Here is a 9,480-nt window from a genome sequence, read left to right as displayed (position 1 = left end):
TATCTCCAGATTGACAGCCTAGACTCCACCCCTACACTCTTAATCCTTAAATTGACACCAGATTAGGTGACTACCACAGACCACCCCTGGTCAATCTAACACTTTCACATAACTCTTTAGCCGTAAATAATTTTCAAACAATAATAAATTAATATCTTTACCTAACAGGATAAAATGAAAATGCATGCAATTCAATATGTGCCACCCTCATTTAAACATAATATTCTGTAAGTGAACAAAACAAAAATATCCTATACCTAACAATTGCAGTTAAGTAACACCTATCCTTAGTCCGATAATCCTATGACTATATTCCCCCACCTAGGAAAGTTTGTAAGCCAACCACTTCATGTCTTTGTTCCCCCCTTTGGGTATCCAATTTCTATACTGCCCACTTACATCAACCCAGTGCTCTAAGGAGACAATCATATTTTTCGATGTGTAGACTCTTCATTCCAGTTGGAACCTTGTGAAATCTGCATCCATAAGCAAAGTCAAATCAGGATAGGCCATCCCTAAAGTCAACAGCAATGTGCACCAGTTCACAGGCTCAACAATCTCTTCATCTGGTCGGGTTCTGGTCAACCCAATGTGGGCTGCCTCTCTTAGCCTCACCAGGGTGTCCAATGGTCGCCTTGCCTTAGACCATGGCCCCAACAAACATCTATTCTCTATCTTTTTTTTTCCGAGTAAGAATGTAACTATATTTTCTTACAGATAATTCTAATATCGATTCAACACCTTTTCAAATTTACAAGATAAAACAAGGCTTAGACCTGGATCACTTGGCCCTTTCTCTTCTTATCCCCTCCCAGTTCAGGATGCTTGCATCTTTTAATGGCCAGCATCCTCTTGGACCTGCAGTTAGGCTCAACGCATTCAAGCCCCAGCATGATCTTCCTTGTGGCTTTAGCCTTCTTCCGGAAAGTTGGCTTTGTCTGCCCACCATAGCCACTCTGCTTCTGATCGCAGCGCCTCTTTCCTTGCGCGTACAGGGAATCCTTGCCCTTCTTATACTGGGTCACTTTGTGAGGTTGATGCTTGCCGTAATTCTTACAGAACTTCTTCGGGTTTGGGGTACATTGACCATCTTTGCAGAGATAGGGTCTACGCAGTGGAAACAGGAACCCGAGAGTCTGCGATCCTCGCCTCACGCCGCTCGTGCCTAACCGGAAAGGGCTATTCTCCATCTTTATGGATTTGTTCTTCTAGTCTACCCGGACTAACACAAGACTGAGAGCACCTCCCTTGTTTTTTTCCTCACCTCTTCTCTGTTGTCAACTCGCTGCCCTTTCACGCCCCTCTGCATTCAAGGGAGCAAACAAGAAGGCGTATGGAGCAAGGTCAAGTGAGTCAGGTGTGTGGGACAAGAGAGGCGTGCTGGCTTTTTGTTTGCCAAAAACTGGTGCACTGAGCTAGCTGTGTGAGCAGGTGCGCTGTCGTGGTGGCAAAACCAGTCCCCCATCTGCCACAAATCAGGCACATTGTTACGCTATCGATTCAGAACCTCTGAAGAGAAAGCTTGATGAACAGTCTGACCTGAGGGAACAAACTCCAGATGCACTCCAAGCTGACATTTTCATTTGTTTAGGAAGTTGACAGACGTCCAGAAGGAGGTTTGTCATCAATCGACATTTCACCTTTTTAGAAATGAGAAAACCACTCGTACACTTGAGTTTTCCCCATAGCGCTGTCCTTGTAACCTGTGTTCAACATCACAACAGTTTCTGTGGCACTTTTCCTGAGCAGGAAACAAATTCACAGTCGCACGCTGTTCTCTTAACTCGGCCATCACAAAAAATGAGGTTCAAGCCAAACTGCTTTTATGAAAACATTCTCTGTGACCAGAAGGAATCTTCCCAGATGCCATGGGGTGCACTCACTCAGAGAGAGTTGCTAGATGCTTGCCTAGCGGGGAAATGCGTACTACAAAAGCTCCATATACTACATGTACTACATGTACATATACTCCATGTACTCCATGTACTACAAAAGTGCATATACCCACTTGTATATGCACATGTGTGAACATGTATTAGACCAGGTTAACCAGAGAAACAAATCCAGGAACACTCATATATGTGTAAGAAGGAACTTTCTATCAAGAAGTCATTACATGTTAAGAAAACAGCCCAGTCCAACTCAAGGCCATAAATCGATACTAGTCCGTGAGTCCCTCTCAGACTCACGCAGTCACGTGCAATGATGCAGAAGTGCAGGAAGATTCCAGGCTGGTGGGTGCAAAGTCTTGTGGATCCAATGGTGGTGGACGCATCTCCAGGGCCCTTGCAGCAACCAGGGTCCGCCAGCAGGAAACAGAAGGCAAAGAGAGAAGGGGAGGTTCCCAGGGTCCTCTTTATGAGAAGGCCACCCCACAAGGAGGCACCATCCGGCGGTGACCTGATTGACAAGTTGGACTCCACCCCTCCACTTTCATGTATCTTCAAGTTGACGTGACATTATGTAACTACCACAGAGCACCGAGCCATATAGCACACACCTCTGCGAGCTCATTGCTTGGGGTTGAATTGTGTGGCCCCCACCCCACCCCAAATTATGTGTCAGCCAGGTTGGGCCATGCTTCCCAAGGGCTTGGCAGTTATGTCATGATGGCATCATCCTCCATGATGTGGTCTGATGTAATTCTCCCCTGTTTTGTGAAGTGCCATAAATCCTGCCAAAGCTTGTTCATGAGACAGGATACAATCTACAGGATGAGGTTGTATTTTGAGCTAGTCTCTTTTGAGGTATAAAGAGATTAAACAGGTGAGCAAGGATAGGGGGGACTTACTACCAGCAAGAAAGAAGAGCCAGGAGTGGAGTCTATCCTTTGGACCCAGAGCCCCTGTGCTGAGAACGTCCCAGAACTAGAAGACACAAAGAGACTAAGCCTTCACCAGCTTGGAAATTCTAGTCTCTTGAACAGGAGCCCTGGTGGTGTAATGGGTTATGCATTGGGCAGCTAACCAGAAGGTTGGTAGTTTGAAACCACCAGCTGCTCATCAGCAGAAAGATGAGGCAGTCTACTCCTGTAAAGATTGATAGTCTCAGAACCACAGGGGAAGTTATACCTTGTCTTATAGGGTCACCATGAGTCAGAATTGACTCAAGGACAGTGAGTTTAGCACCGCCTATACTGTGAGAGAGTATGTGCTGGGCTGCCAACTGAAAGGTCAACAGTTTGACTCCACCAGCTGCTCCTCAGGAGAGAAAAGAGGCTTTCTGCTCCCATAAAGTGTGCAGTCTCAGTGTTACTCTGCCCGGAGTCGGAATTGGCTTGGTGGCAGTGCAGTTTTGACAGCCATCCATTGGGGTATTTCTCTGATAGCAGTGACAGAGAACCAAGATGCTCATACTCACTCAGGTGGAGCCGACCACCTGGTCATTGGCATCTAGAAGATTCCTCTCCCTACCTCAGGACAGAAGGCATTCCTGAGATTCACCTCGGAGGTGATGGAAAACTTTTCTTTCAGCAAGTCCTTCCAGACCCATGGCCTCCGGTCTCATGTAAAGACCCTCATCTTTGTCTCCTGCACTGGCTGGGTACCGACAGAACTGAGCCACAGATGAATCTGACACTTTGCTCAACGCCTGTCCACTCCGCCCGGGTCTCCGAACATTCCCCAGCTCAGGACGTTTCATTTCCCACCCACGGGGGTGGCGCTCAAGAGACACATCCTGGAGAGTTGGATTCTCCTTCTCTGCCCTGCAAGTCTTGTCAATGCTCTTTCTCAGTTGCAAATCTACCTCCATCTGCTGTCCCCCACCCTCTTCTGGGCATCTGCTATACCGACTCAAGGCCCCCCCCCCCTCTTGTCTCTGCATAGTGACACCAACAAAGGCCCCCTGGACACTCTGGGATCCCTGAGGGCTCACTGTGCCATCACTTCCCGCAGTGCCCTGGGGATACGTGGGGTCTCCCAGCCTCTCCTCTGATGTCTGATGTCGCTCCTACTGTGCCCCCACCCCCTGGGTCTTCACTCAGGTCCAGGAACACACCGATAGTGTGTGAGGGTCTCAGGAACGCCACAGTGAAAGTAGCTAAGGACCCTGTGGTGGGGCCATGACGACGGTGGCCTTGGCTCTCCTTTCCTGCCTGCCCCGAGCCCAGTGTGCGCCCAGGCACGGGCACCAGAGGGCACTGCAGGCTCTCACATTGCTGGAGGAAGCCCTGGGAGTGCCAGGGCCAGGCTTCCATTTGAAGGCACGGCCACTGCCACTGCCCTGGGGCTGGACTGTCGGGCTTCTCAGGAGGGCAGACCCCAAGTGAGCGTTTGACTGGACACTAGACTACTTCTCGCCCCCATGAGGAGGACGGTGGCATCCTCTCTTCACCAGAAACCAGTAGCCCCTGGCCCAGGCTCCCCACCAACACACACAGCTTGCTCCCTAGTTCAGTTGGTTCGTCAGTTGCAGGGACCCAGGCGCCGGGCAGCCCCATGGACCAGAACAGCCCTGGGCTCCCTGGGGTTCCCAAGGGCTGGTTTTCTGGAAGTGGATCACCAGGCTTTTCTTCCAAGATGACTCTGGGTGGACTCAATCCTCCAACCTTTTGGTGAATAGCCTAGTGTGCTGCAGTGAGCACCACCCAGGTGCGAAGACCTCTTTAATGTGTTGCTGCAGGAGACCTCATTCAAGTGGTGAAAAGCACGCATGTTACTTTGAGGACTAAGGTGCGCCTGACCCAAGCCATGACGGGTTTAATTGCCCCTGGTCCTGTGAAAGTTGGGCAACAAATAAGGGAGAGTGTAGAGGAGTTGATATCTTTGAAGGATGGTGCTGGCGAAGACTATGGCAAGTACCAGGGACGGCCCAAAGACCAACAGACCTGCCAGGCCAACAGACCTGTCTTTCACTTTAATTCCTATTGCATTCTCAAAGCAGGAGCCCTGAGGGCATAGTGGCTACAAGCTAGGCTGCTCATGGGGAGGTTGGCGGTTCGAAACCACCAGCGGATCCGAGGGAGAAAGTGTGGCGAGACTTCATGTTACGTGCTTTGGGTGTGTTGTCAGGAGAGACCAGCCCTGGAGAAGGACGTCTGCTTGGTAGAGTAGGGGGTGGCAGGGACGAAGGAGGCTTGACAAGATGGGCTGACTCGGTGCCGAACACAGGGGCTCGAACATCAGAACAACTGTGAGTCTGTTGCAGGACCAGGCATGGAGTCCACTGGACGGCCCATAACCACCCCCACGAATGCCTCCCTGCTCAAAGCTCTCAGCGACTCCCTACAGCCCTCAGTAAACCCCACATCAAACCTGCTGCTGCTGCTGAATCCCTGTCAACTCATGGTGTCCCCCAAACCCAAGAGTTTTAGAGACTAGAACTATGCCCCAGACAGTGTTCTGGGCTGTAATCCTTAAAGAAGCAGATCAAAAGCTCCGGTGGGTGGGTTCGAACCACCAACCTTGAGATCGGTGTTGCTGCTGCTGTTGAGTGCATCGGGCTGGTTCTGTCATACAGTGACCATGTGGGGCAGGTTTTCCAAGCTTTATTTTTCTGGAGCTGAGGGCCAGGTCTTTTCTCCTTTGGAGCCACTAGTGGGTTCAAACCACTGACCTCTGGGTGGGCAGCTGAGAGCTTCACCATTGTGCTACCAGTAGATGAGTGGAAATGATTCCCATCACCCAGGGCCCTTTAGTAGGAAGTCCACCACTCCTGGTTTGGCCCTCCAGTTCCTCTCCCTACCATCCCAGCCTTACTTATCAGCATAGTCCTTTTCACCAAGGTCCAGGGGGTCTAAGCCACCCCCTTCGTTCAGCAGATGTTCCCTATGCCACGTGCAGGGGAATACCAGACCGAATGCTCACTGCCATTGAGTCAATGCCGACTCATAGCGACCCGTTAGGACAGGGTAGAACTGCCCTGAGTTTCTGAGACTGTAACTCTTCACTGGAGTAGAAAACTCCAAACCTAACCCACTGCATGGAGTCAATGGTGACTCAGTGACCCTCCTGTGGGTTACTGAGATTGTAACTGTTTACATGACTACAAAACCCACACTTTCTCCCTCGGAGCTGCTGGTGGTTTTGAACCACCAACCTCCCCATGAGCAGCCTAGTTTGTAGCCACTATGCCATCAGGGCTCCTGCTCTGAGAATGCAATAGGAATTAAAGTGAAAGAAGGAAGGACATTTTAGAAAGACTTTTGCTCAGTGCCTATTAATGCGGCAATTAAGAAAGTTGTCATGCAATGTACAAAGACTTTTTTTTAAAAATCATTTTATTGGGGCTTGTACAGCTCTTAGCACAATCCATCCATCCATCCATTGGCTGTACAAAGGCTTTACAGAACAGTTTTGCTGTGAGTGTACATACAACCTAAGAAGCATGACCTTTAATCAATTTACAACTACCTACCACCTATGATTCTAGGAGTAACATGGAGAATACACAAGCCCAGGGTCTAGTATGGGAGGGGGTGTGTGAGGGGGTGACACTGTGAGCTACAGCACTGGTGACACTTACCCTAGTGACACTACTGGAGCAGTGACATCACTGGGCATCAGGGCTGGCAGGGTTGATCAGAACAGTCACCTGTGGGTTTCTGAAACCAGCCCAGGGTCAAGGAGGAAAGGGTAGGTGGAGGTCACGGAGGGCAGTGGGACCATAATATGGAAAGCCGGGTAATGTGTAGGGAGACAGGGGACCTCAGCTCCTGACTCCAAACTCCTTTGGCCAAAGGGACTGGGCTAGAGACACTGCAGAGGGCACAGCAGGGTCCAACGCTGCCCTGGCCAGCCCGGGAGTCCAGCAGGCCTTGGCGGACAACTGCTCCCCCACCACCACCCCAGGGTGGTGGTGGGGGAGGGAGAATGGTACACCTGAGCCTCCAACATCTGCTCCCAGCAGGTGGGGCACGGTGGGGGGGGGTCCGCCCTTGCCTCCATCTTTCTCCCCAGATGCTGGTGACCTTCACGAGGGTGCTCAGTGATTTTCCTCACAGCCCGGCCTGCCGTTCCATCTTTAAAAATAGTTGCAGAAAAACCCATTGCTTATTCAATGAGCTCTTTTGTTAAAGAGGAAAAAAAGAACAACAACACTCCTCACAGTGTGTTTTGTTCCAAAGGGCCCCGGGGCCAGCGAGTGTCCAAGGGCAGGCTCCTCAGAGAGAGACAGGCTGGTGGGAGGAGGGGAGAGGGTGAGGCTGGGGGTCTGCTGCTGCAGCTCCACGCTGGGCCAGGGCCCCAGGGTGGTGGCCAGGTCTGGCTTATCTCCAAGCCCCTCTGTCCACTTGGAAGGCACCACCTCCCCTTGCCGAGCTTTTGTTTTCACATCTGTCGGACTCATAACGATGCCGGGTGCAGGGGCTCAGAGCCCGCAGGACATGGCCCCCGCCTCCACCTGGCCCTCTGTCCTCTCCTTCTTTCCTCACACCTCTGGAAAGGACTGGCCACTCTGATCCTTCATCCACGCTCCGCAGTAAGGTGGTCTGTCCACTACGTTTCCTTCCACGCTGTGTGTCTGCCCTCAGAGATGGTGGGAGGCTCTGGCCGCTGGCAAGGCATCCTGGTGGTGCAGCTCAGGCACTTTGCGGGGAACCAGGAGGCCAGTGGCTCCAATCCATCAACTGATTGGTGGGAGAGAGGGGCAGCCGTCTGCATTCGCCTCGACGGAAACCCTTGACAGGGGCACTTCTACTCTGCCCTCCAGGCCCACTGTGAGCCGGAGGTGGCCGGAGGACAGTAATGGTCTGGGGCTATTGGCTTTCATCCCAGGGGCCCGTGAATGAGGAGCCTGGTGCTGTTGTAGTTATGTGTTGGGCTGGGATCCCCAAGACTCGCAGCGTGAGACGGCCAGCCACTCCACTGAAGAAAGATGGGCCTTTCTGCCCCCTAAAGAGTGACGGTCTCAGAAACCCACAGGGCAGATCTATCCTGTCCTCGATAGGGTCGCGGTGAGGCTGCAGCCACTCCACGGCAGCAAGTGTGGAGTTTGAGACCAGGGACTGTGACCTTGCCGGAGACTGCGGTCTTTGCAGATGCAATTAAGCCACAGGGAGGGCATTTGGGTAGCCCTGAGCTCTGGTGGCATCGTGGGTTATGTGTTGGGCTGCTAACTACAAGGTCAGGGGTTTGAAACCACCAACTCCGACGGAGAAAGATGAGGCTTTCTGCTCCCAGAAAGATGTTCAGTCTCGAGAACGCACAGGGGCAGTTCTTTTCTTTCCTATCGGGTGACAGTGAGTTAGAATTGACTCAATGGCTGTGAGTTTCTTTTATTTGGGGGTGGGGGTAGGAACCCAATTTGATTTGTGTCCTGGAAGAGGAGGAGAAGAGACATAGGACCAGAAAGACACCAGGGAAGGACGCCGGTTGAGGATGGAGGCAGGGATGGGAGTGATGCCTATACAAGTCTTTGCAGATATAATTAAGCCACAGGGAGGCCATTGGGGTGGCCCTGAGCCCTGGTTATACATTGGGCTGTGGTCCACACGGTTGCTAGTTCGAAACAACCAGCAGCACTAAGGGAGACAGACTGGGCTTTCTACTCCTGTAAACAGTTACACTCTGGGAAACCCACGGGGGTCAGCGGCGAGTCAGCATCGACTGCATGGCAGTGAGTGTGGTTTGGGGTGAATTATCTACAAGTCGGCGAAGGCCAACCATCACCGGCAACACTGGAAGCAAAGGGATTGTTGAGAGTGGGGACGGGGTGAGGCAGACGACAGATCGTTCTCCGGAGCCTTCCAGAGCCTTCCAGAGCCTTCCGAGAGACCCTAGCCCACTGGCATCTCGCTTCTCAACTTCTGGCTTCCCCAGCTGGGAGACAACCAATTTCTATTTGTTTTTCAGCCGGTTGATTTGACAGGAAATGAATACAAACACCACGAGCCCAAGATACTACTGTGTTCTCCAGCCCGTTCCCTAAACAGCTAGCAGTGGGCGGTTGCTGAGCTAAAGGAGGGCATTCTGGGAGAAGCTTCCAGAAGTCTCCATCCCCACCACCTGGTGAGCTTGGTGAGGAAACTCCTCAGACCGAACGAACTCACCCCACGGGGTCGATTCCGTCACATAGTCACTCCAACAGGACAAGGTAGAACGGACGTCGTGGCGAGCAGACAGATGAGGAACCATGCCACCATGCCACCGGGGCTCCGTCTGAGCCACCTAGACCATTGACTGGGTTCTCAGGGCCACGTTAAAAAGAAACAGGTCAGATTGTTCATCTGCCACGGGCCACCCGTGTGCTCAGCCTGGCATGGCACTGAAGCCCGTGGAAGCCACAACGGGCTGGCGGAGGAAAATGCATGCATTTCCCACTAAGAGAGAACAAAGCAGGAAAAATGTTTTGAGAGTCGGAAAAGCAAGGTAGTCCTGCCTCTCCCGGCCTCGCCGTAGGAGCGGTGGTCTCCAGATGAGGAGAGGGCAGCACAGAGGAGCTTAGTAACTGCTCAAGGTCACACAGCCTGTAAGTGGCAGAAGTAGAACCCAACTCTTTTGACCTGGCCCACAGCATTTTACGTCAGATCTAGTGCATCTC

General features: G+C 51.9%; 1 pseudogene; it reads right to left on the bottom strand.

Moving 5' to 3' along the window:
* Positions 1–770: 770 nt before the first annotated feature.
* Positions 771–1,090, bottom strand: LOC105978897 (annotated as a pseudogene).
* Positions 1,091–9,480: the final 8,390 nt, after the last annotated feature.

This window comes from Echinops telfairi, unplaced genomic scaffold (genome assembly GCF_000313985.2).
Source record: "Echinops telfairi isolate 266 unplaced genomic scaffold, ASM31398v2 ScPeMD7_5;HRSCAF=22, whole genome shotgun sequence".
NCBI classification, from domain to species: domain Eukaryota; kingdom Metazoa; phylum Chordata; class Mammalia; order Afrosoricida; family Tenrecidae; genus Echinops; species Echinops telfairi.
The sequence above is the reverse complement of the archived record's forward strand: the minus strand, read 5'-3'. Positions and strand labels throughout refer to the sequence as shown.